Source organism: Labrus bergylta, chromosome 23 (assembly GCF_963930695.1).
Source record: "Labrus bergylta chromosome 23, fLabBer1.1, whole genome shotgun sequence".
NCBI lineage: Eukaryota > Metazoa > Chordata > Actinopteri > Labriformes > Labridae > Labrus > Labrus bergylta.
Window position 1 is genome coordinate 10694091 of NC_089217.1, and position 27769 is coordinate 10721859.

Genomic DNA, 27769 nt, shown 5'->3' on the forward strand with positions numbered 1-27769 from the left:
GATGTAAATGTAGTTAATTAATTTACCAACCTCAGAGAGAAGCTATAGAGAGAGTGCCCTCACAATCATATTCGCACACCAGTAACAAGAGTTAAACAGCCAAACAGGTCGCCAAATGAGTAGCTAGAGCTAGCAAATCTAGAAATTCATAAATAATAGATACATAAATGAATTGACCTTACCTTACCTAGGTTCCCTTTGATGGTATTCCCCCGCAAGAGTCACAAACTTCCACCCAGGCATCTGTTAGTCTCCATGTCTGCCATCCATGTCCACAGAGTCACTTTATAAAAATCCAATAATTGTTCCCAAAAAGTTTGGAGACTGTGGCCTCCTCCAGGGCCCTGCATCCGCTCCCCCTACCCGCCTTTGCAACTGCTAAACCCACTGATGCAACAAATAGGCAATCCACTCCCTGTGGCCCAGGACAGCAGCACTAAGTCTGAAGCCTCTGCAGTGAAGGCCCTTTACACTGTTCACACATTCTTCCTCTGTCACCAATAAATGAGCTCAGCGTTCTACATTATCTGGATATCATTATTTATACATCTTACTTCTATTCTGCAGATAGCTTTTTTTATCAACAATGTTAAGTCCTGAAACTTCTTCACAATTTTCCTCAGAGAGTCAACAGTACAAATACAATGTGACCAGTTTTTCTATTTCAAACTTACCCATCACTTATACATATTTTTATGAGTGTGGCTGGTTGTCTGTCTCTATATGTCAACCCTGTGATTGACTGGTGAACAGTCCAGGGTGTACCCTGCCTCTCCCCCAATGACAGCTGGGATCGGCTCAGACCACCCCCTCCGAGATCCTGACAGGAAAAGCGCTAAAGATAATGGATGGATGGATGGATAGTTCTAGCCATGAGTTTGTCGTACTGTGCTATATTCACCTGCAACAGTTTAGTGATAGTAAAATACTACTGATGTGGATTTCCTTGTTGTTGATATGTTTGATGATGAAGAAATTCGCCGTTGAGACTGACTTGCTTTCAAAGAGTATAATTTTATTTAAGCAATAAACAGAATCACTGGTCACGTCTGACCAGGAGGATCAAGAAGCCAATAATGATCTCTCTCGAACACACAGAGACAATTGCTTATATGCATCCAAACATCCGCTTTTCGTCATGGGTCATAAAACATCACGTTACACAACCACATGTGGCACTACTCCTATACAATACCTCAATTTAAACATTCCACCTAAGGGGACTCCTAAATCTCCTTCAGATACTATCACAAGACGCACCCGTTGTAAACTTATATTATCTCTGTCCTAGTTACATCAGACACTTCATAGTCCCCCCTAGCGAGACTATAGTCTCGCAAACGAGATAAATTATACAATTATGATGTTAATTAGCCTCATACGAATCACTTCTGTCCATGCTTAACCTTAGTAATATAGTAAAATTTTATTTGTGGAGTGTGAGAGCGAAAAACCCATCAAGCAGCTATCTTTCTTTATTATCCATCAAACAATCTAGACAGGAAAACTCTCTCACGGTTCCTCTGCCCCAGGCAACCACCTATGGTACTCCAAACCAATTAAAAAGAAAAGGGTTATGAAAACTTTTTAGGATGATATATAAATGCACACATTCAAAACCTCAGAAATAAAATCTAAAAATTGTCCAAAGTCAGGCTGGTCGACCCATCGCACCTTCCAATGGACCTCTCCCTACCTAACACCACTTTCCCTAAGGATCGATAAAGAAAGAAAACACCTGAGGTCCCAATATATGCATCTTATACAGTTCCAGAAAAATATGTCCTGCTAAAAATATCTACTATAAAGTAAAACATACAAAAATATTTATCAATATTACAAGTTACATTGTAATAAACCCTCAATGATTTTTCAATCGAAACCCCTCATCATGATGTCTTCATTCAGGTTTCCGTTGTCCATTTCCATCCTCCATTTTCTTAAGTTTGGTTGTTTCAACTCCATTAATCTGGAAGGATCTCTGGACAATCAGCCACCCTCACATTGGTCTCCCAAATATCATCCTGGGAAGAAAAATCAACAGCCAGTATCTTTGTACATACAAAAACATCAAAGATATTCATTTTTGTATCATACTTTCACCTTATTCCACTACATGATTAACATATACATGATTAATATACATGATTAATATACATGATTAAAATATTCAATTCCCCCCTTTTATCAATTCACTTCCAGTTCAAAATAATAGTGAGTCAATGTTGAATTCAGATATTCAAAAATGGATATTTCTCTCCAATCTCTATGACCTCCTCACCTTCACTTAGGTCATTACCACTCAGTAGCGGCATCTGAATGTTTTCTCCTGGCATCACAACTCCTACCCATCTCAATATCATAGCCTTAGCAAAGGTCAACAACAGCGTACAAAAACAAAACATCACACACAGTGATAGAAGGGTAGCCACCAAAATCTGAACCACTATAGCTCCTACTGGTCCTAATTGGTCTTGTAACCAGGTATTCGCAGACCATCCCGCTCTTTCTGATGGACCAAATGAATCCCTAATTAGTTTCAAAGCATCTATGACACTAGTCATATTGTCAGTAGCATCAGGAATCAAAGTGTAACAGGCTTCTCCAGTTAGATTCAAAGCTACACAGAGGCCACCTTGTTTGGCCAAAATGTAATCAAGAGCCATGTCATGTTTCAGCAACGTCAATCGATGACTCCTCTGAGTATTTGACAAATATTCAAAACCTTTTATGGTCTCGTTTGCAAAACCTTGCAGGGTATATGTAATATTATCAATATGATCAGCTAAGTATGTAACACCATACCATGGAAACAATCCTATTCCCCATTTCTCTCCCAAACTTATCCTCCAATGATAAGACTCCAAGTTGTGAAATTGTGCCAAATCTCTTTTCTTTCTACTGCTAGAGATTGTCGTAGAGTTATCCTCATCAGACCCTTTTCCCTTCTGAATAACAAAAACATCATACGGAAGTTTCAACTGTGCCATATAACAACATCCAATCCAACCATAAGGTAAAAATAAGTATGCCTTATCGCCACAAATCCACCAGATATCTTTAAATGTTCCTATGGTAAAATTACCCGGTAAAGTTTGATTCTTTACACTTAGAGTTTTACTCAGTCGGCGATGTGGTGCATGAAAGGTCACTGTATACATGTCATCAATAGCCCTTTGATCACGTCGTCCAAATTGCATCATATAGTTATCACATTCTGATATTCCCATAAACATACCATCTCCACCATGAGTACCATTTGAACAAAAACAAGATTTAACCTTCACAGGTGTCACTTCCATAGGATCAGGGACTGCTGTCGTAATATCTTCATACTGATCAAGGAGATTTATATATGATAACTTCTTCAACCAAGCACAATTCCGTTGAGGTGTAAATAGATGCACCGACACGGCCATCCAATAATCCTTTGGTGCTTGTTGCTTAAATACCAACCACGATAGCGCATAATTTTGACATTTAGAAGTTAAAGGTTCTGGTACCGTCTCTAGAATTGAAGGCCATGTGCCTGGTGCTGGAACTCTCACGACACATGGACCACTCAAATTACTAGCCAATCTAACAGAGTGAGTCAACTGTTGGTACCACATATTTCTACTTGCCCACGGGTCTGCAATTTGCAACACCGAGGAATCAAACCCATAAGCTTTCCATTGGGTTTCACGCTTCTCTAATGCATGAAGATGTTTAGTCATGACTTCTGATGTCCCGTCAGCATCTACAAAATCACCAATCAGATTCGACATAGTCATCTGAATTGTTTCAGCTGCCTTAACTAATGTAGATGTAGCAACAGATGTCAACATCATACCTACAGACTTTGTAGACACCGAAGAACTCATCATTGTTTCGTTGATAGTAGATCCCATCTTTACAACCTCACTTGTAAAATTACTCGCAGCTAGAGTAGTAACCAAAGTTGATACGTTAATACTACTAGTTATTCTCTGAGCTACAGTAGTAGACATCATCTGTTCATCAGTCACCCTTGGAGTGACTAGTTGCTTTTGAACCTCTTTAGCCACCGTAACTACTTCAATAGGATCTAGGCCTTCTACCACAAGCATTATCTTACGAGTTCTATACCCTTTTACCCAATAATTGTGATATGGTACAAATTTAAACTCTGGATCCAAATAAGTGCATGTATATTCTCCCTGATCTTCCCCTGTTACATTGATTAGGACAAGTGTACAGTCGTCTACAACCCTAAACAACCTTATGTGATTATACAAAATATACTTTCTTTGATCATGAGGCACGCTATTAATTTCAGGTCCTGTTAGCACTATTTCTTCACCACGGGCATTTTTCCAATTAGGGGGATTATTATCATCATTATTCCATTTTCCACATTTACATGGAAGGCGTGCTGAATTCCCTAACGTAGCTTTAATCACAATGTTTACAGGAAATTGAGTTGTAGAAATCATTTGAGGCTCAGCTGTATTTAGACGCAATATCTCTGTGACGTCAGTAACCTTCAGTTTTGAAAAGGTGGATGTCTGCTTTATTTTCTCAATCAGCGGAAGAGTTGATATGGTAGTTGACAGTTTTCCTACTTCAACAACCGAGGGTTTTACAATTCTAGTTTCATTTAGTACCACTAAAGTCACAATACTGTTTCTGTAACCTAACCCCGATTGGACACTATGCTCTCCCATATTTACTAATTTTGGGTCATAATATGTACACTTATAGTCACCTTGATCTTCAATCTGAGATCTACGTAAATAAAGACTACAGTCTCCCTCAATCTTTGACCTTCTTCGATCATTAAGCAACACATACTTTTCTAGTGGTGATGTCCCCAATAAATCAATAACCTTACCATGGCTATCTTCCCACTGGACTCGGAATTTCCCTTTCCCATTATTTTCCTTTGTACACTGACATGGGAGCTGAACTGACTTTCCCAAAGTCACTTCTACTCTAGTCCTCGTAACGTTTTGGTCTAACCTTTCTTCGGGTTGGCCTTGGACTCCTTGGCCCAACTGGGTCTGTGGATTTTCCTGTAGAGGCATCACAGTCCTCTGGAGTCTTTGACTCATGCTCTTGAGAAATAGACTCTGTTGTTTCTGGGACATGTTGTAAATCAATGTCACCAAATCGTCTTTCTTGCTCATGGACTGACAAGTCATCCCTGACATCATCAAAAGTGTAATCAAAATCATCATGCATAGCCCCAACATAGTCAATCCCTTCTTCCGGATCTTGACCTTGGGGGTCTGCATGAACCTCTGCTGCTTCTGCAGCTTCTGTTGGCTCTCTTGCGCTTTCAACATCTCGGTTCTGTGATCGTGGAACCTCTTCTGTTGGCGCTTTAACACAATGTGATAAATGATACCAGGTAGGAGACCCTTTAACCTGGACTGCAGTTCCCGTACTGCGGACTACTTCAAATGGTCCTTCGCGGCGTTCATTAAACCACTTCCTCCTAAATACCTTCACGAATACCTTGTCTCCAGGTTGCACTGCATTCGTCTTTTGCTCATCGAGTCTCTCTTGCACCTCCTCTCGTTTTTGCCTGTCAGAGACATATGTGTATATTCTCTTATGTAAAGCAGCCATGTAATTAACATACACTCGCATTTCATCTTCTAAAAGGGCTAAACTTGGACCCTTGCCACTTGTACGCAAACAAGGTGTTGGCATCCGTCTGCCCATTGCCAACTCATGGGGTGTCATGCGCAAATCACGGAGCCCACTTGAACGACACACCATTAACGCCAGTGGAAGCGCTTCCACCCAATTCAAACCTGTGTGTTGGCAGATTTTAACAATGCGGTTTTTTAACACACCATTCATTTTTTCACAAGCACCTTGGCTTTGCGGATGATAAACAGCTCCTAAACGTTGTTTAATTCCCAATTTTTGCAGAATTAGTCTTACTGTTTTATCCACGAACTCTTTCCCATTATCTGAGGATATGCGGTCTGGGAGTCCCCACCTGCTTATAACCTCACGACACAAAAACTTGGCAACAGACTGAGCATCTTTCCGCTTAGTTGGACAGGCCTCAGGCCACCTTGAAAATCTATCCACAACAACTAACATGTATCTTTTACCTCCTACCGGTCTTATCATGTCAACAAAATCCACAACTAACTCACGCATAGGACCTGTTGGCGTTGGAATGTAACCAGGAGGAACCATCACACCCCTACGAACGTTGTTTTTTAGACAGATAGTACACCTGCCTATGACATAATCAATCTGTTCAAGCAAGTATGGTGCCCAAAAACCATATTCTTTCGTGATCTTTCTCCTAACCTCCCCCCTTGCAACATGGGCTAAACCATGTGCCTCCTGGATCATCAGACCCAGCAGGTCTGGGGGCGCTACCAGCAATCCTTCATGATTTCTCCACAGGCCAGTGGAATCTTGAGTGGCTCCTCTGTCTCTCCATAATTGTTTATCCATCGCAGAAGCAGCTTCTTGCATTGAGACAACATCCCTGAGCGTAATGTTATCCTCCAAGTCCACTTCATGGGTGACCAGAAGAACTTTGCCCAATTTGTTTGCTCCTGTTATCGCCTTTGCAGCCTCATCAGCTACTTTGTTACCTTGTGTGACCCTTGACATGTCCTTTTTGTGTGCTGCACACTTAGTCACTGAGATTTCCTTCGGCTTCATCATCGCATGCAACAATTTCATTATCTGAGCATGATGCTGTATCGGAGAACCATCTGTTTTCTTAAACCCCCGATTCTTCCACACCGATCCAAATAGGTGGCACACATTATGTGCATATGCCGAATCTGTATATATCGTCACCCGCTTGCCTTCAGCCAACAGACATGCTTCAGTCAGCCCCACTAGCTCAGCAAGCTGTGCCGATGCAGGTTGTGGTATTTCTTCTGCTTTTTCAACAACAAACTCCGTCCCCTGGGCTTTGACTACTGCATAACCAGCACTCAATGCATCATCCACACGATAGCAGGACCCATCAGTCCAATACTCCACATCCGACTCATGCAGTGGAAGAGCTTGTAAATCTGACCGGAGCTTCGAATATCTCTCCACTTCCTGAACACAATCATGTGGCTCCCCATCCTCTGGAGTCGGCAAGTTCTCAGCTGGATTTACTGTGACACACCTTACCAAGGTGACATCTTCCTGTTCTAAAAGCCTATGATAGTCTCTAAGCCTAGGCATAGTCAAAGTATATTTACCAAAATTCAGAAGATTTCTGAGACTATGGTGGGTAAGAATTGTTACAGGGTAACCCATAGTTACTGATGATGCTTTATCATACATTAGATAAACTCCTGCCATTGCTCTGTAGCACAGTGGTAACCCCATCTCCACTTCAGAATAGCCAGTAGAATAATAAGAAACAGGTTGAGGACTTGTCCCCGTACCTGTGGGCTGACAAAGAACTGCACATGCATATTTACCCCCAATGGATGTAGACACATACAGCAAAAAGTTCTTAGAATAATCTGGCAATGCTAGCGCTGGTGCTTCCTGTAACCTCTGTTTAATCGTCTCAAATGCCACAAGACTTTCCTGCGTCCAGGTGAGATTGCAATGGAGTTGAGCATTCCCGGTTTCTTTGATCATAGCCCTCAAAGGCCCTGTTAGAGTGGCATAGTCCTCCACCCATGCTGAAGAATATCCCGCAATTCCAAGAAATGTCATCATCTCTCTGACTGTTCTGGGCTTCGGCGCCTTTCGAATGGCTTCCAAATGGTTGTCAGAGATGCCTCTGTGTCCCTGAGTTATTGTTTGACCCAGATACACCACCTTCTCCTGACAGAATTGCAACTTCTTCCGAGAAGCCTTGTGTCCTTTTTCTGCCAATAACTGCAACAATTTAATTGAATCTTTTTGGCACGTTTCCTTATCTGGTGAACAGATGACAATGTCATCTACATACTGAATAACAGTACTTTTCAAAATCTGATTTAACCCTGCCAAATCATCCTTCAACACTTTATTGAAAATATGAGGGCTATGTTTGAATCCTTGAGGGAGCCTCTTATATTTGAAAGCCTGTCCTTTATATGTAAATCCAAACAACCCTTGACTTTCTTCACTTAGTGGAACACTAAAAAATGCTCCACACAAATCTAACACTGTGAAATGTGTAGCGTCTGGGGGAATTTGGGCCAACATAGTATGAGGATCGGGCACATCCGCCGAAAAGTCAGTCACCACTTCATTTACCTCTCTTAAATCATGTACCAAGCGATACGATTCATCTGGCTTCTTTAAAGGCAATATAGGTGTGTTACTCTGTGGATCTGAACATTTCTCCAACACACCTGCTTGCAACAGACCTTCAATTTGTGGTTCAATCCCTTGAATTGCCTCCTCTTTCAGTGGATATTGGTTCTTCCAAGGAGGTTTGCTTCCTGGACGAAGTTCAACTCTCACCGGTTGGGCTGACTTCACAAGGCCAATATCAGTACTATGCCGTGACCACAAACATTCTGGAACTTGTTGTAACATCCCCTCTGTCATACTATCTGAGTCTAATTTAGCACTGAAAATTGACTCATGAGTCATTATCACCACCTGTGGTCGTCCTTGTCCTTGAGCTGAGATCATGATTTTCATGAACTGCTGATCTTCACTCATCCAGATAGCAGGATTCTCCTTTGTTGGTGCAAACTGTATTTTCTCAGCTTCTGCCATCATTGCCCCTATATGCTTCTGTTCAAATCCTTCAGCAACCAGCAAAGTCACATGTGGAACACTTTCCTTGATGTCGTGCTCCTTATTAAGATAATCATCACTGTTTATCTTCATCGCTGCTCCTTGTGGCCCCAAAATCATGCAACATGAGTTAAGGTGAACCTGTTTAGGTTGACTACTCAACCACTCCTCCGGATTTATTTGACCAGCGTTCTTAAAATATTTAAGTGTGCAGTGGTGTGGATACTCAGGGAGCTTAGCATTAGGCATATTTGCCACAATGAACTTCTCCCACAGCTTGGCCGGCTCCAATAGCTCTGGACTAAGATTTCCAATCCAGTACACTGAAGAAGTGTCAGTCTCCGGTGTCATAAATAGTTGGTGATAAACATCACTCGGCACATCCACAAGACAGCCGTCCGGTGTACACCGTATTGTACAATTCAGTTTGCATAAAGCATCTCTTCCCAAGAGTGCAATGGGCGTATGTTTTGACACCAATATAGGTATTGTGATTTTCCGATGTTTATAGCAGAGCTCAATTGGTTTTGTGAGAGGAATCAGCTGTTTCACACCCTCAAACCCGATCGTCCGTACCAATTGGTCAGACATGGGGAGATGTATAGCATCTTCAGGCCGAACACAGGTAAAAGCTGCTCCGCAATCCGCCATTACTTCCAATGGTTGATCATTGACTTTCACCACTATTGTTGGATCTTGCTCTGGCCCTGACACTACCAGCTGACACCCCCCTTTCGAGTCTTCTGGGCACCCCTAGAACCCAGGCTCCGGGCCCCTGTAAGGGTTCACCGGTCCCATGAGTTCCCTTGGTTTTCCTCTGAAACCTCCTCTGAAGCCTCCTCTGAAGCCTCTTCTGAAACCTCCTCCTGTTTTATCACAGTTACGAGCAAAGTGGCCTATCTGACCACAATTATGACATGCTTCCCAAGATTGTTGAAAATTTCCTCCTCTTCCTCTTCCTAAACTTCCTTGACCTCTTCCTCTCCATATCTGTGGTTGGCCAAACCCTGGCTGAGGAAAAGGAGCATTGGGGATCATGGATAACGGCTGGGGTGGCTGATACTGGATCTGGTCATGCTGCAGTTGTGGTGGTAATTGAGTTGATTGAGGCTGACTCTGCATAACCACAGCTTGTTTCTTCTCCTTCTTCTTATTATCCACCAGCTGTAGTTGGTTAAGCTTTCTAAGAGTTTCCTGGTCCTGTTCCTTCTGGTCATGCTCTTTTTTCCGATACAGATCAACTTGATGTGCTATGTGATCTGTATACACACCTTTTGCCATGCTTCCAAGACCTACCACCTCCGCCAGCTTGCTCCGCACTGGTAGGGGCAATCCTTTCTGTATCCTAGCTCTCAAAATTGATTGCTCCATTTGATTCAAATCCGGGTCATTTCCTGTGACATTTCTCCACACTTGATGAGCCCTTGACACATAAGCTCTTGGGTTTTCCTGTGGGCCCAATGGTTCAATGAGAATATTATCAGGGTGTACGTTGGTTGGAAATGTATCTCTCAATGCTCTCCACATCCGACCTCTACTGGCAGCCAACAATTCCGGATCATATACTGCAGTCGCCACATATCTATTAAGGCCTGCCGCCTGTAGGATTTCCTCCATCGCTGGGACCCCAATGAGGCTAGCCAAGAGTCTCTTAATGTCTCCCATGGCAGGCTGTGTTCCCACCAAAACCTCTTCCAACTTCGAAATCCAAGGATGCGCTCCATCTTGAAGAGTGGGTAATTTTTCAAGTATGTTTGACATGTCTGTACTTTGCCAAGGTTTATACTCTAAATTTTGACCTCGCACAATTACTGGACACATTTTATTGAATCTCTTTTCTTTTCTTGGACGTAATTCATACCCCAAAGTGTCAGACCTTTGAGACTTCTTCTGTATTTTCTTCCGTGTTTTTTTCAGTTCCTCTAGTTGCCTTTCCAAGACATGCTGGGTTGCTGGACAGGTAGATTCATTCATTTTCACAAGGCATCTATCTATAGTTCTCTCCACCTCTCTTAAAGCGCTGCATCCATCATCTTCCACCCCTGAACCGGCTGCTAATGGGTGAAGATATGAAGGACCTTCTCTCTCTGAGTCTTCATCATCATTGCTCACATCTGTGTCGTCCTTTCCTGGATCCACTCTTCTTATTGGCTTGTCTCCTTTTTTCTCCGCTTTAGCCAACATCCGTCTTACTGCTGGGTCATATCCACCAACAGCTTCATCCGAATCACTCTCACTGTCATCCTCTATGTCCAGTCGTCTGAACTGCTGACCGCTCCAACTTCTCAAACGGCTCTTTTTGTGTTTGCTGTCGGAGCTTGGGTACATTTCTATGGTCGTTGTAGCCTTTCCCTTCTCGATTATTTGTTCATCCTCGTCTGTGATGTGATAATTGCCCTTCTGTATAATCACTGGGAGCTGGGGGTAAACATTAGTAAACTTCACTTCCTTCTCATAAGGCGGGGGTTTCTTTACTAAGGCAGTATGTGAGAAGGGTGTGTTAACCTTCTCCATTAACTTACCCACTGCCTTATCATTTTTCTGTATTTCTTGCATACCGCGGCCTCTTTTTTCATTTGCAGCTTCTAACAGTTTCTGTCCTTCATTCTCAAACAACTGCAGAACTCCAAGCTCAGTTTGTCTTTTCTCCATACGCCTTTTTCCTTTTTTCCCCTTCTTCTGCTTTACCTTGTATATAGACACAAGTACCTGTATTGTTTTGATCACATCCGGGTTCAAAGTCCCCTCCACTGGCCAAGGCTGGTCAATGTCAGGCCAACGCTTACTCCATTTTTCTGATATTTTTGGAATATCTTTAACAAGAGGATTAGTCTTCTGTACTACATCAACAGGAGTGATTGATTTTGTAATTTTGGTGTCCATCTTTGACATTACAATGACCCTCTTAGTTCCTCGTATTGTAAGTCAAACTATTTAGAAAGTACTGTTACCACACTTTAAAGTGAATGAATTTGCCAACCCCAAAGGAGACCTAAGGCTTCTTACTATAAAAGCAAAAGCACTTGTTTATCACCTAATGCATCTAATCACACTTATTTATCTTAAAATTATGGAAATAATGTCAATGTTCCATCTCAAAATAGCCCAGGTCAAGCTAGACCATACTCAGATAATGAAACCAGCATTCACAGCACTCAACTGCATTTGAATCAAATCAACTTTTCCATAAATGATCAATCAAATCAAAAATACTCCATTATTGACCAAATGCTTCAATTAGTCAGTCTGTTGCCAAGACTTCCTCCTATATAATTGTAATGTGATACATAGAAGAAACAATGTAAGCCTCTATGTGAAAACAGACTAAGCATGTATCAAAGATGTTGACTATAAAAAATGTGTATACACAGATAAAAAAGTTCAGGTGTTTGTTGAAAGAGTTTGTGGATAAAACCGCACTGGCCTTGATCAAGCTGGATTCAGGATCCCTACATGCTGTCATCCGCAAGCTTCCAGTGTTTGTGAAGTACCCCCAGGTATCCTCTCATCTGCCTTTTTTAGACTGATCCAGTTCAGACACAATCCATCTGTCTGTCTTCCCTTTAGCTCTCACACAGCATAGTAGAGAGAAACAGAGAAAACAGAAAGAAAACAAAACAAAAGTTTAATCACTCTGAATCCATATAGACAATGCAATAACAATTCAGTAAAATATGCACACATTATCTGTAATCTTTATCTATATATTTTTTATCTATTGCAAAGGCTGTCTCCCTACTGGGGGTGTGTTTTCCTTCCCTCTGTGTCCCACAGAGAGAAGAGAGAGGAGGAAGGGCTCTCTCTCCACTCCTCTTCAAAAGGAGTAATCTAATTGGCTTTCTATGTGAGGCAACGCCTCTTGGACCCGCCTCCTAATTTTAGCAAGGGCTTCCAGTCTAACCTGGCTGTCAAAGGGTTAACATCGTCTCCAAACCCTATGGTCCAAACCTAGTGCATTTAATGCACAGACAAGCGCATCTCACCCGTGGGTGTTGTGGGTGCTGTGACACCCCTACTTTCACTAAAATGTACACTTTTTACTAGTGGAGTCATTAAAAGAAAACTTATCGGTCAAGTAAGATTTATTAAGTGACAACTAAGCCAATCATATCTATTTGATTACAGTTGAAGCACAGTAAGGTTACATTTGCATTTAATCCTCCTGTCACTCATCACTGAGTCAGAGCTCAGAGCTCACACATGGAAACATGCTGCATGTAGCATCCTTCTGAAAGAGAGTAAGTCACTCAAACAGAGGTTTTTAAGATAAATCCACCTCACAAAACAGCATAAGTGTAACATTTTCTCCTCTTGGTTGTTATTTTAGCTGTATGTATTTACTCCCATAACTTTACGATGTAGCAGAAGTTCCCTTTGCAGTTTTTCTAAATAAAAGCACATTTTATGTGAAGACCGGAAATAAAGAGACTAAGGCGTAAGGCAATAAGAAAAGCAAAATAATGGCATCACAAAGAACCATTTTGAATCTGGTTTCTAGAGCTGACTGGGTTACTCACAATGGATGTTCATAAAGTTAGTGTCTAATTATCTTTTGTAACTTTGTCTTGTTATATGATGTTTCAGCTAAACTTAGTTATTGGACATTAAATGAAACAGAATGTGTTGATTTCCTAGAGGGTGGTAATATACTAGCACAGAACACACACACTTTTAAGATCACTGCTCCACCCCTGTGCACAGAGTCTATGCACACACAGAAATCAGCACAATATCCTCCCAATCAACAGCCAAATAGAAAATATATTCTCTCCACCTATTTTAATGTGAACACACACATACGCACAAACAGACAGAAAGAGAAGTTCACACTCCAATCAGCCGGCAGTTCTAAACTTTATCAGGAATTTTTCTGTTCTTTTCTCTAATCTTGCTACCTGAATGGGTACAGACTATCCTCGCTGGTCTCTCCACTTCTTAAAAACAGATACTATATACACTTATGCTATGTATAAACGTCCTTTATTAGGCTCATGTGTATTTATCAGATTAAACAAACATCCTCTGAGGGGCTCATATTTTATCCAATTGAATATATAAAGTCCCCTGAAACAAAGGGCTCATAGGTTTTTAACACTGATGAAGATCAGATAAGTAAAAGTCCTCTGAAACAAAGGCTCATGTTTTTTATCACTGATGAAGCAAAAATGTCCCCTCTTATAAGTTACTAAATCGCCTTTTAACCAATCACCTGCTACATATGCCTATTTATTAATACATCTATTCTATTTATCAATCACACATATACAAGAACATTTCCGGATCAAATACACATCTTCACACCACACAGACCTCTCAAAACCATCCAAATCACAACACAAGAGACAAGACACAGACATAGACAGAGCCCTTCAACAGCCACACACATTTCAGTTCAGATTTTGAAGTCGACTCATTTATAATTTTCCTCTATCAAATCTTTTACTTCTGTCAAACTTTTAACAAATTGTCTTTTAACAAATTACTTCACACTGCATGCTTCAATGCACACTTTTTCCTTTACTCAGCGCTTTTTTCCCACTTTTCTCAAAACTCTTATCTTTATTCCTTATCTTCACTTTTCATCTTTTTACTTCTCATCTTTACACTTCTCATCTTTATTTCTTCTCTTTTATTTTCCTACATTATACGTTTATCATCTATTCAAATACCCTGGCCAGGGATCCCCTTTATTTATTTTTACTCAAATTTGACTACTTCTTAAAGCCAACTTTCACTTCAGTGTCTAATTTACACATGACTTACTGTTAAGAGGATACGGGCCCTGTCCTTGTTAAACTTGCATAGTTTTTTAGCTAACTGGTCTCGTTACTAGTTGCGCTTATGCTATCATTACCTTTCAACTTTTTATCTCTTCTTCTCTTATTTATCTCTTCTTTATTTTATTCCCCTTTATCTATATACTTTTTAACTCAATAAACCCCAATTTAGACGGAGAATTACTCCAACATCAACACATCATTGCACTTCAGTTCTTTGACAGTGCGGCCAAAATTGCCGATAGACGACAGAAACAGCTCCGCAATATGTGCAGAAAAAAAAAAGAAAGAAACACTTACGAAGTGATGGAAATAATAAACAAGCTGTGGTCCCCTGCAGAAGGCCCCAACTGATCCTGTTCCGTGACGCCAAAATTGATGTGGATTTCCTTGTTGTTGATATGTTTGATGATGAAGAAATTCGCCGTTGAGACTGACTTGCTTTCAAAGAGTATAATTTTATTTAAGCAATAAACAGAATCACTGGTCACGTCTGACCAGGAGGATCAAGAAGCCAATAATGATCTCTCTCGAACACACAGAGACAATTGCTTATATGCATCCAAACATCCGCTTTTCGTCATGGGTCATAAAACATCACGTTACACAACCACATGTGGCACTACTCCTATACAATACCTCAATTTAAACATTCCACCTAAGGGGACTCCTAAATCTCCTTCAGATACTATCACAAGACGCACCCGTTGTAAACTTATATTATCTCTGTCCTAGTTACATCAGACACTTCACTACACCTTGTGCATTTTAAAGTTAACTGCAATTTGAAGTGCATTCAAACTAATCATTAGCTTTCTATCTAAAAACAAGTCAAAGTTGTGTCATTCTGTTTAAACAAAACTAATTACATTTGTCTATAGAAATTATGATAAAAAAATAGTTTGAATTCAGTGTGCATATTTCCTCAAGCCAAGTTTTTGCATGGTATAGAAGATGTTAAAGTTGACCTAATATGCTTCAGATCAAGTGATAGTTAGACCCAATTTCAAACCAAAAATATCTTGAGATTGGTTCAGGCCTTTATTTAAGCAACTGAAACATAGGCTCTTTCCTTCCAGGCTTGGAGGGAAGCCCTCCCCTGGCATACCTGCAGTGTTCTGCTCTCCAGAAGGCCTCTAGAGAGCTGGCCAATCAAAAGAAAGTGGGCACATGGGGAGGGAGGGGGGGCCTTAAAGAGACAGCAACTGAAATGAACCGTTTCAGGCAGAGGCTGAAATTATGAAATGTTTACTCTTTAAATTTCATAGATTGACAACATGAAATGTGCAAAATGATTCAGATGATTGATTCAAATTCAGAGGAAATGCACCTTTGACAAAGTAACTACAGTGTAGCTGCAAAAAGGTTAAACATTTTTCAATCACCAAAATATCAACGTAAAGTTTGGTCTTGGTTTTAAAAAAAAAAAGTATCTTTAAGTTTAGCCAACGACTCTGAGCCTCAACGTCACACATTGAGAAAATGTAAAAAAAAACCAGAAAAAAAAACCAGAAGAAAACAATTCAACAAATGCCTAAATGCACAAGACATTTGTCCATAGAGTCTCCCGGCCTACTGAGTAATAAGTAATGTGGAACAGGAGTGTGGGCAGGTGACAGATCAGGATATGAGTTGGGAGCCAGAAACATACTCGGATCACAAGGTGGGCAGGTGAAGAATAGAAAGGTCTGGACCCACAGGAGCTGTTAGTAATTCACAGGAGAAAAAGAGAGAGTAGTGCTGGAAGAGGATGAATCACCTACAAAAGTGACCCAAGCATTTGGGTGGACTTTTCTCTTGCTGTCAGGATTCACCCACTCAGGTGTTTCTAAGTGTTTTGCATGTTTTGACCTCAGGAGTGCGTGGGAATATACAGGCTGTGATTGGGATCTCAGTCATTTAGCCTAATGTGAGCATGTGTGGCTGACAAGTGTGACAATACGTTTCCTGTTTTAAGTGTGAGCTCACCAGGCATGGGGAATTCACCTTCAATCTTAACATGTACATTTAAGGAGTTCAATAATGAAACAGCTTTCTAGTGTGGCTCCTTTGAGTCCTTCTGTTTCTTACAGTTCTTACTGATTTCCAATATGTCTTTATTGTTCACATCAGACTTATGACATTAGGAGTACAGTACAATGTATTTGATTAATCCCAATTTGGTAATATTCAATCGATCCCATGATATGCTTTATTTTCTCTCTTTTTTTTTGCTATAACAAAATCACAGCCCACCTTTTAGCTAACCAAACCTCGACTATTCCTGTTTCTGTCAACCAGTCTGAAAAATATGTTTTTATGACAAACAAGTATATTCAATGCAAAGGTGGGATTTTACATGTACAGTATGTACTGGAAAAAAAGGACATAGTGGAAAATACGCGTCTTTGGTCAACTTCCTAGAATAGCAGCTAATTCTGGATGAATGTGTAGCTCAGTCTGTAGGGACTTGGGTCAGGAACCGGAGGGTTTGCAGGCTCACATCCCGGTGAGGACCAAAACTGGAAATTGATCTGGTAGCTGGAGAAGTGCCAGTTCACTTCCTTAGCTTAGCATAATGTCAATTTCCAAAGTAAAAACAAAAAAAAAAGACTGGCTTACTTTGTCTTTGAATATACAAACTAGCGCACAATGACATATCTTGTCTGTAAGATCTTTAACATGTGATAAAACCCTAATTTGTGTTGTCCTTTACAAGTGATTAACAACAGATTTCAAAATGCTTGTAGTTGGGGTTTCGCCTACAGAGAGCTGGCTGTTTCATCTTTTTTCAAATCACTAAGCTAGGCTAACTTTCTTTTGGCCAAAGTTACAAATGTAGGATTAATACTTAGATTAATAAAACTTCAAATCTGACTTTCTGCAGGAAACAATCTAAGCACATTATTCAAAATGTTAAACTCTTCCTTTATAACAGTGTGACTTTTGGCCTGAGCTCACATCTGCTCAGTGTGAAGAAGTTGAGTAAAGTGTGGAGTAGGGGCCATCTTGTCCTAATGATAAAATAGATGTTGATGACATTGCTGTTATAGGAGCTGATACAGCATATAGCTTCTCCACACTTACTTCAAAAAGGAGAGGACAATCAGCCCCTGCTTAATCACCCGTTTTAACACTCGCCCTTAGCTGTGATCAAAAAGCACTGTAGGGCTGTGAGCATGAACTGTGAGTGTGACTTCCATCAGTGAGCTCTTTTGGAAAATCAATGCAGTCATGCCTTAAGTGTGGACTCTGAGGAAGAATATTTCAAAGTTTTAATAATTGGGATTGGATTGATCCTGAGCTGCTTCCCTTACAGTTTGGCTCTTCACATTTCTAAGAGCTCTTTGCATAACTCGGCATGATTGGCTGTGACTTCTCAAGCCGAACCCGGAGCGGCTGACAAGCGGGTGCGGAGTTGTTGAGAAATGTCAAGGCGGGTCAATCAGCACGCTGTCGAACGAAGACTACCAATTACCTCACAACCAATCAGGTGTGCGTGCAGGTTTGCATGCAGATTAGCCACAGTAGGATTTCTTTCATTTTCCTACCTTTAAAATGTGTGCTGTCACAAAAGTTCTTGTATGCCATCGAAGAGAACAAAGGGTTCATTTGTGCCCCTCCTTTATCGGAAACACAACTGTTTGGCTATTCAAATAGAGAGAGAGATAAACATTTTTGTTATGCCAGGCTGTTGCTCTGAGTGAAAAGCAGCCTGTAAAAAAAAAAAAAATTGACAGAGTGCATTATTCATCACCTCACAGCACTAATAAATCCAATGCTTTGTGCGTGGCAAGAGCAGAGCATCAGAGAGAAACAGAAAGAAAATGTGAAAGCGGCGGAATGTGGTGCAGCAGGAGGCCACTCTATCACGCTGTCGTAAACCTCTATCATGAAAACTGCCTCGCATTTCTGCACATATAAATCACTCCGCTAATATGACTGTAGCGTGGTGGCTGAACACAGGTCATAGCTTCTAACTACCAAAAGTGAAAGAGCAAAAAACGCTTAGACAGAAACAACAACCCCCCCCCCCCCCCCCCCCTCCTCTCCCATTGCACAGTCCAGTTGTACTGACCCGAAAGGCAGAAAGCAATTTCAGCCGAGCGAACAAGCATTATTACAGGTCTTGATGGAAATGAATGGTGGGGCGGAGAGCTCGACAGGGTAATGCCTCACGTTCCTTGTACTGCTTTCTGGGTCAGGCGTTTTACGAATATTGGCTCGCGCAGGGCACACATGACCACAAAAACCCAGAAATTTACGGACACATGCTCACACATAACGCATACGAAGCTGCCATGGATGGATCAGACATTTTTGATTTCATTGAATGAGGCCATTTGGTTCAGGGTCTAAATTCATTATTGACTGATAATGGGGCGGCTGGCAAGGATGACTTGTTGGCACCATCTTGCCTCCTTGCCATATTATACAGAAATCTGATACACCGTCTGAATTAATTAACTACCACTGCGAGACTATGGGGAATATGTTTACAGGCCCTTAAAGAAGGCCACTAGAGATAGCTGTAAGATTTTTTTTTGTTGTTGTTGCATTTTCTGCCTTTGAAAGTGTGAAATCTGCTCATCACTCATTAGCAAACACAGCTAAAAGACAAAAAGCTCCGAGCCTGCAGTGCTATTGACTGGGCGAGAAATTAATTTGTGTTCCGCTCGGCATTAATTAATTGCTTTTAAGAAAGGTACCTTTGCCAAACTACACAGGATGTTTTTGACATTGTTAGTCCTCAGAACATCCTCATGTCCAGAAAGCGTCCATTCAGAAATTAATTACAGACCTACCACTGTGAGTGCAAGCTGTTTTAATTAGCACAGCGAGAGCACAAGTTATTCATTCAGTTAATTCTCTGTGATGCAGCGCAAGCCAATAAAAGTGCACACAGTCCACCCGACTGAAGTGTGTATACAGAGGGGGATTGTGTGCACGTATGCTGTATGCACATGCACGCCCGCAATGCATGGTGTACACACGATGCACAGCTGGATACCACACAGCCAGACACAAAGGAGAGCAATGACAAAAACATGATGAAAAGAGGAAGAAAGCGATTATTTCATTGCATTGTTAACACCCAGCTTAAAGATGTTGATGCGTTCTACGACGCACACATGTGCATGATTCCAAAATCCCCCTTCCCTGCTCAGAGACAATCAATAGAGTGCCTTTGTTTTCGCAGTGAACTGCCAGGTAATAAAAGTCGGGTCCCTGATGTTGCAACTTCAATCTCTTAGCCGCCGGTGAACGTCATTGATGAGTGAATAAAGAAAACCAGCGGATACTTCCCCTCTACAGGTCAGGGGCTCGGCTTTAATTATTCCTCACCTGACTGCCCTACCTCAGAAGACATTAAATGCAAGCCATAGGTTACAACCCTGCACCGTATCATGAAATATCGAGCGAAGTGCTGGAAAAATTGCAACAATATTGGAAGCATAAACGCTGGATTTAAAACATGAGGTGACCTTCCTCATCTTTGTTTCTCTCTTGCTCTTCACACGAGTCTATGAAAAGAATGACACATTTCTGTATACAGCTCAGTGACATTTGTTTCCATTGTGATTTGTAACTGAGGCAGAAGAAGTCTTTGTGTGGCAGGTCTTTTGATTCTGTTATGTCAAAACTGCTTTACTTCCTTAAAACAGCCTACAGAGGCATGCATACGTTGCAGCACATCATTAAGGTGTAGCACCCGTCCATAGCGCAAAGCTGTCCTCAGCATGCATATGGCTTCTTAATATCTCCGGGATTTATGTTGCTTGATGTGAGAAATACAGCATCCGAAGGTCATTTTTTGCAGAAATTCTCAAAGCACACATTAATACGCATCACAGGGAAGCCATTTCCATTTGCTGTTTCACTCGATTTATTGAATATGCATCAGGTCATGATTTCTAATGTTCCTCTGTTCCACGTAGAGATAATTAAACAGATATGATGAACCACCGGGTGTTAAAACAGCTCAACCTGAAACAGCAGCTTAGCAACTGAAGGTGAAGCAGCGGTTACGGGGGAAAGTGGGAGGAAGAGCAGGAGCAGATTAACGGTCAAGGAAGAAAATAATCAAAGCGACCTATCAAGAGAAACAATAAGAAATCGCCTGTCCACACAACGGTTTTTATATCCTCGAAGGCACCGTTAAACCGCTGCCACGAGGGCTGCTTCAGTGCGGTTTTGCTCTCCTCAGTGTTTTGAATAAGAAATGATTGAATTATGCAGACCAACTTCATTTGTGTAGCACATTTTGAACATTAACATGCAATGAGCCCTTCAGGTGATGAAACAGGTTGACTGGTCTCATGCTTCATTCATGATGATCAGCGGGGCAATTAATACACACGCTTTTGTAATTATCTTTCAAGAAGTGACTTCATGACATGCCTTTTGAGCAGCGTGAGTTTTATTTAAGAACACAGATACTCACAATTTATTTATTAGGGATTTACGGTTAGACGGCGTAAGAGATTATTCTACCGTGGCACGCGGAGGGAATTAAAGTCATCTGGTTGCGGAAAAGGTGGAGTACTTATAGGAGGAGGTGTTCATGTTGCAGTTGGATTTTTTTTTAATTCTCTTAGCTGCGGAGGTTAATTTGAGAAATCAACAAATTTCTTGAATATGTTAACAGCTCATTAAGCTAGTTAAAGCCAGGAGACGGTTAGCTCATAAGAGTTATTACAGCAGTAGGACATGTTCATGCAGTATTCCTGTAGAGGTTGTTTTCTTTATATGTTTGCAAAAAAGACACATAATAGTCCAACAAATAAAAAAGAGAGAATAAAAAGACATGTAGTGAGGTAACAAATGAAAACAGACTATAATATTTGTTGCCCCTCCTATATGGAGAACCTATCATTTCCATACCAGCAACTCTAAATCATATTAAAAATAGGGGGACCATGTTTATATGTGTCTGCAATAATATGATAATCTGGAGGTCTTAACGCATTCATTTTATTTAAACGCACATTCATCAAATTACTTTCTCCCGTTTCTTGTGCTAATTAGCCAAGGAGATTATCAGTGAGGTATAATAACAGCACTGCAGTTTCTTTAAAATGTGAATAAAGACAAATAATCAGGGTTATAAACACAAAGATCCCAGTGATGAAACATTTGTTATCTACATGCGCTGCGTAGACTTGCGTGTCACATCTCCCGATCGAGTCATTCCCAGTATGTGTAGATGTAGTTCATACATTATAAGGGATCATTCTAACTTCAACACTTTCACCTGTGAAGATAGTGAGCATCTATGTACAGTAGAGGATCTTCCTGTTGCACGAAGTAAGCAATTCATTGTTTAATATTCTCAGCAGTTATGGTTGGCCACGTTTTTATGCTTATACCCAAGTTGGTTGCATTGCAACATGTGGCTTAAAATGTGCATCATGCAAACATTGTGGTAAGCTATATGATGGGCTCAGGTAATTTCCAGGGGCGGATCCAGGGGGTGACCCATTTAAAATCTGATGTGCCACCCCAATCCCACATCACCTTTTTTTGGGGCTGTGTTGCCAGAGGCTGCTGGAAGCTTTCTTTGCATTTTTAATGTGGCTTTTAAAATCGATTGTTAGCACTAAGAAAAAAAAAAGCTTATTTAAGCCACACAAAACCATTGTTGTTTTGCAGAACACTTGCGTGAATTGGGTGAGAAAGCAGCATTGATACAAACAGCTGGACCAGGAGTCAAGCAACAGAATCAACTGCATCAACACATCACCTGACGGCATGTCCTATTTTCTGTCTTTTTGTTTCCTCTCTCATCTGTCTCTTTGTCTTGCTTTTCCTCTTCCTCACTGCCTACTTCTCCGCCTCTTTCAACCCCCATCTCTCAGCCTCCTCTCTGCAGTCGCACTCCAGCCAAAACAGATGAGTCTGGAATGTTCCCACACTGCACAGAACGACGCATGACAGCTGTACACAACGGGATTGTGTGTTTTTCTTGCCTCTGTACACAAGTATTTTCTCATCTTTTCCTTCCTCTCTTTAGTATTTTCTACTCAGTCGAAGCTAACACCTATATGCACACAAAATCTCATAGTCTCCACAATGCTTCCCTGCCTCTATGTCTCTATTTTCCCTCTGTTCAGGGACATCCAGTCATCTGCTTCTAAATTAGGCTATTCCATGCCGTTGCCCAATTGCCCAACAGCATGAGGCTCTGACTGCAGCAGTTAAACTGAGCGGGGGCTTCAGCCTGCCTTCAAATCCCACAGTTAAACCCCGGCTATACCATCTGTGTGGACAAACACTGTGCAGTTTTCCTGCAGCATACATATATGTTGCCTGCATTACTGTGTGCAGGTAGAAATCTGACAGGAAAAGTGTATGGATACGAGTGTTTTAATGCTGAGGGACAGTTGTTCTCTTGCGTCCGACAAAGCCATGGGCATACCCCTGCTTCCCTCTCTCCTCTATCCATCTTTGTCTACCTTTTCTGCTCTGTCCTCTTTCTTATAACCCCTGTGTTTCTCAAATATGTCTCCCTTTTAGGCCTTAAAGGAGCCTGAAAAAGAAGCTACAGCTAAATAGACTGTCTTTTTTTTTGGGCCACTGTTCATCACGGTCATCCCTCCTTCACATTCCTCAAATTTTGTCTCTCTTTCCTCACTTCCCTCTCTGAGCCTAGTTGGCTAACATTGCGAGGCAGCTGTGTGGCTGCAATCAAACGAGCTCCTACTAGACCCCCTGGAGGCCCTGCTGACACTATACTCGCACAGAATAAAGGAAGGGAAAAGTCTGCACATACACACATATAAATACATTTAGCATATGCGTGGCAGTAATGAGGCCTTAGTGAGAATTCTGCACACAGTAATCTTTGGCACAGATTTGGCTTCAGCTCTTTTCACAAAAGTAGTCTTTTATTATTCAAAGTACAAATTCTGCTCGAATCTCCTGCAGGATTTTCTCTCCGTCTGGGGAAAGGTCATGGTATAAACTCAGAATATTTCTTGCTGTGAGGGAGTGTGAAGTGAATGTGAAAAGACTGCAGACCTAACACACATAACAAGGGTATACCTGACAAACAATTGGCTACTAGCACTGAAGTAAACAGAGCCTCTGATAAACATGCAGGCGAGCAAAAGACCTCTCGTAAATCTATCATCTTGTGCAGCAGTCATTCCTTAATCCTCCTTCAACTCAACCTTTTTCTCAATGCCTGAGAATGCACTCAAAGCCAGCAGACTCCTTGTTACAGGCAGTTAACAGGTATGTCTACCGTCACTGCCTGAGTGTGTTGTTATGTCATGGTTGAGAAGAGACCCCCAGTGCGGCTCCATAACCCACTTACTGGCAGAAAGACAGACTGAAGATCGGAAGCGCAGGCTAAGGTGAGTCATGCATCAGCACTGCATTAGCAGGAGAAAGAATTTCGAGGCAGGATGAGAGTCTATAAAGACACAGCACAAGGAGCCGGGCCAGCTTTCTCTCTGACTTTAAATTCAGCTCATAAAAGGTTTCTTAAGGACATTCAAACATTGCAGAGAGCAAGGAGGAATACTTCAGTCTACTGCAATCCACCTATACACATCATAACACACAGACTCCTGCAGTAGGCAACCTAATATTAAGCTGATGAAACAATAACAGAGAAGAATGAGATCACTGTAAAATAAAGATGAAGCTGTAGCCCAGGTAGCATAGCTTAGCATAAAACAAGAAAGGAACCAGTTCAAAAGGCAAAACATTCATCTGACAGCATTTCTTGGGTTAATGTGTTCTAAACTTATCAGCTTGCTTAACAAGAAACGCATGAAAAATAGATATGACTCCAATCTAGCATGAATGTTAAGCTACCTGAAGACAATTAGCTTAGCTTGGCACAAGGACCAGCTACACAGAGATAGCCAAGTGCTATCAGAGGCTTCAAAAGGTAGAATTGTTAAATAATTTATTTCGACACAAAAATATTTGATTCCATTTTATCTTGGAAAGGGCAAGTCTCCGGTTTCCTCCCTAATGCTAAGCTATAAGCTAACTTGGTGCAGGCTCTGGCTTCATATTAAGCGACTAGACTGGATAGTATAAAAAAACATCTAACAAACAAAAAGTGGCATTGAGAAAGTCGATTCTTGCAGAAAATGTCAATGTCATTTGTTCTGTTTGCAACTTATCTTTGAAGGAATAGTTATGTCTCCAAAATAGCAAATGTGAGACCCTGAAATCCCTTACTTTCCAAGCAGCGAAAGAGAACAGTTTATAGCTTTCAATCAGAATGATATACTAGTGACAATATGAATAACTAAGGATAAGGGTGAATCAGTGTCCAAAGATAACAAAGAAAATGGAGGCCAATTGGTGAATCGAACTAACCTGATCAATCAAGGAAAAGGAAAGACAGCCAACTTACCTCCCTAACAAACCAAAACATGAGAAAACAAGGTTAAAGTGATTAGCCATTCAACCCCCTTCTAACACAAAACAAGCTAAGAACGGATTAACAAAGTAAACGTGGCGTGGCCTGTTCGAAAGCCAGGAAATTGGGGTTCCCCCGCGTCACAGCGTTGTCATGTCAGTGTATCATTGGAAGGAGCAGGAAATTGATCGGCCAATCGGCTCCTGGGAAAGAAAACAACACGGCATGCAACATGGCTTATAATACACATTACGGCTCACAGTCATAACAAACCTACTTGCACAATCAAATATGAGGTGTCTGGTTGAACACCGCTGATAGAGAGCTGTGTGTACAGAACTATTTTCAACATTACTTCAAGGCTTTAAACCTGTTATTGCTTTTGAAAACTCTCAGCCATCCATGTCCCAGGTGACATCAAAAGATATTTCCCCTGAGCAGCAGTAAGCATGCTTTGCCTCACTTCTAAGATATCTGAGCTCCCAGTAGTGAAAAGCAGAATAGGAAACTCATCTGTTTCACTAGCCCAGCTCAGCCTAGCCCTGTCCCATCTCAACCCAACTGTGACAACAAAGCTAATTACCAAACCTCCGATCCCACAGTGCTGACAGTCTTGTTAGCCTCCGATTTACTCTTTTAATTGAATCAAGCGTATCGGCATCATCTGGCTCATACTAAGTATATTTGGCTGATTACAAGACGCAATATCCAGAGCACGTCAGTTTGATTAAGGATGACTTTAAATTAGCAATCCATACGGATGCAAGAGTCACAAAAGGACCAGTGTTTTTTTTTAGCATCAAGAGTTCTGTTCTGTTGTTCGACACATTGATGGTACATGGCGGTACATTGAGATACATTGTATCTAATGTGATTTTACTTGTTTGAATGAATAATGAGAGCTGTAAGCCTGAGGTTTTCATTCATTAGCTAAGATATCTTTGTAAAAACTTCTGTAAAGTGTCATTTTTGGTGTGTAGAGTCTCATTGATTGATTTAATTATGTGTGTATTGTCTCTGTTCTAATGCCGGTCATATTTGTATTTTTGATGTGTGTTTTTGCCTTCTTATATATGTGGATAGTGTGGTGAGTGACTTTGCACATGTTCCTGCTGATGATTGAGAGACACTTGTAATTAGACTGAATGTCCCACACCTGAGCACACAGAGTTAGGTGCAGCACTGTCTAGTTAAGATCATGGTGGGGGAATTGTTTGACAACACACTTGACAAAGGTTCAGAGGGACAGAATTTTTTATTTTTTAAATAAATTTATGATGCTTAGCAAGAGTAGTGTGCTGGATTTTTTCATTTCAAGTGACAGTCTGTTGTCCTATGCCCATACTTCATGAAATAGTTGGATGAGCGAACACCTTCTTAAAAACTTAGCATCCAGATAAGAAAGCAAGGAGCTTTTATGTGTTCATAAGGCCAAGATGACAATAAGACCAAGTGGCTGCAATACACCACAAGAATGCATATGAAATAACCATGGCTACTATAGTCTGCCTCATCCCACCCCTCTCCTGCATTAAGCTTGTAAATCCTCGCCCAGAGAAACTCTGATCATTGTACCGTGAATAATCTCTTCACATCTCTGCCTTGAATGTAAAAATCTATACATTTTAAGCTGATATTCTTATCTGGACAGTGAGTATTGAAAGTATCAAAACCTTTGCCTGAAGTTAAAGTAGTTTCTGAATACTTAAACCTTAACGTGCAAATAAAAAACAGTCTTGCTGTGAGATAAATGTTACTCATGGTGGATTAGTTCAGTGTTAATAAAACAATGCAAAAACCGAATGCCAGTCATCAGAATTCCAAATAGATCTGCTTAACAACACCTCAAAAATCTATTATTTGCATGCAATAGTGTGTTTGTTAAAAAATTACGATGTTACAGGGAGATATGAGCAGGGCTATTTCTTGGCTGGGACAACCTACTTCATAGAGGCTTAAAGGAAATACTAACAAAATGCAGTTGATAGCCAGCTGATTCCAATATTTGTATGCTAAGCTAATCAGCTGGTGGCAAGGGTTTAGAGATGGGAATGCCAAATAATACAATGCCTGATATCAACTTTTTGGTACTGGACAACCTTGTAGGTTTCAGGGAAAGTACTGTGTAAAAAGAGATGGCAGTTTTTGGCAGCCTCGTCCAAAACGATTGTCTGCATAGTAGGGAGTGTTGCACGGTTTAACAGCCACTAAATGCATCCTCAGCCCTTGTAATTTGAGATAATGGCTTTGACATTTCAATGTCAGTCGTACTGAGAGCCACGGCGAGCAGGCCCCTTGAAAATCGGGGGGCACAAAATTTTGGAACAGTGAAGCTGCTGAATCACCCGTTTACACCTTCTGTTCGGGGAAAGGAAGAGAAAAAGGGGATGTTCAGCATTTATTTATATACCTGGTTTTAGTACAGCTTAAGTGTGTAACTGAAAGATAGTAAGAACTTATAAGACAAAGTATTTTTCTTGAAGTAACAATGAATACACAATGATGCAAAAACACTGATACAGAATATCAAAGTTAAAATTTTATTAAAGCAAAAGACAAAATTGCCGCCCCCTGATGGATTTGAATAAGCAATAAAAACAAAAGAACAACTGATGCATTTGCAGCTCCAGTCCCTGTGCTAAGATTAAAACCACCTTTATTTTCCAAAATAAATTGCAGGCAGGCGTCAGGCACATCACTTTGCCTGTATTCGAAGGTAACGCCCCATGATAGGCGGTAATTATCCTCAGACGAGTCTCAGCTGTAGAGGAACAGGAGCCGAGAAGAAAAGCAGTAGAGAATTGGTGTGTGTGTGTGTGTGTGTGTGGTGTGTGTGTGTGTGTGTGTGTGTGTGTGTGTGTGTGTGTGTGTGTGTGTGTGTGTGTGTGTGTGTGTGTGTGTGTGTGTGTGTGTGTGTGTGTGTGTGTGTGTGTGTGTTTTTTTT

At 41.0% G+C, this 27769-nt stretch overlaps 1 long non-coding RNA gene across 1 annotated transcript; it reads right to left on the bottom strand.

Moving 5' to 3' along the window:
* Positions 1–994: 994 nt before the first annotated feature.
* LOC136177660 (uncharacterized) lies at positions 995–15212 on the bottom strand. The gene is made up of 2 exons (XR_010665167.1): positions 14763–15212; positions 995–2024 (listed from the first exon to the last, which is right to left on the bottom strand). It is a non-coding gene; the product is annotated as an uncharacterized lncRNA (long non-coding RNA).
* Between the last annotated feature and the right edge of the window lie 12557 nt (positions 15213–27769).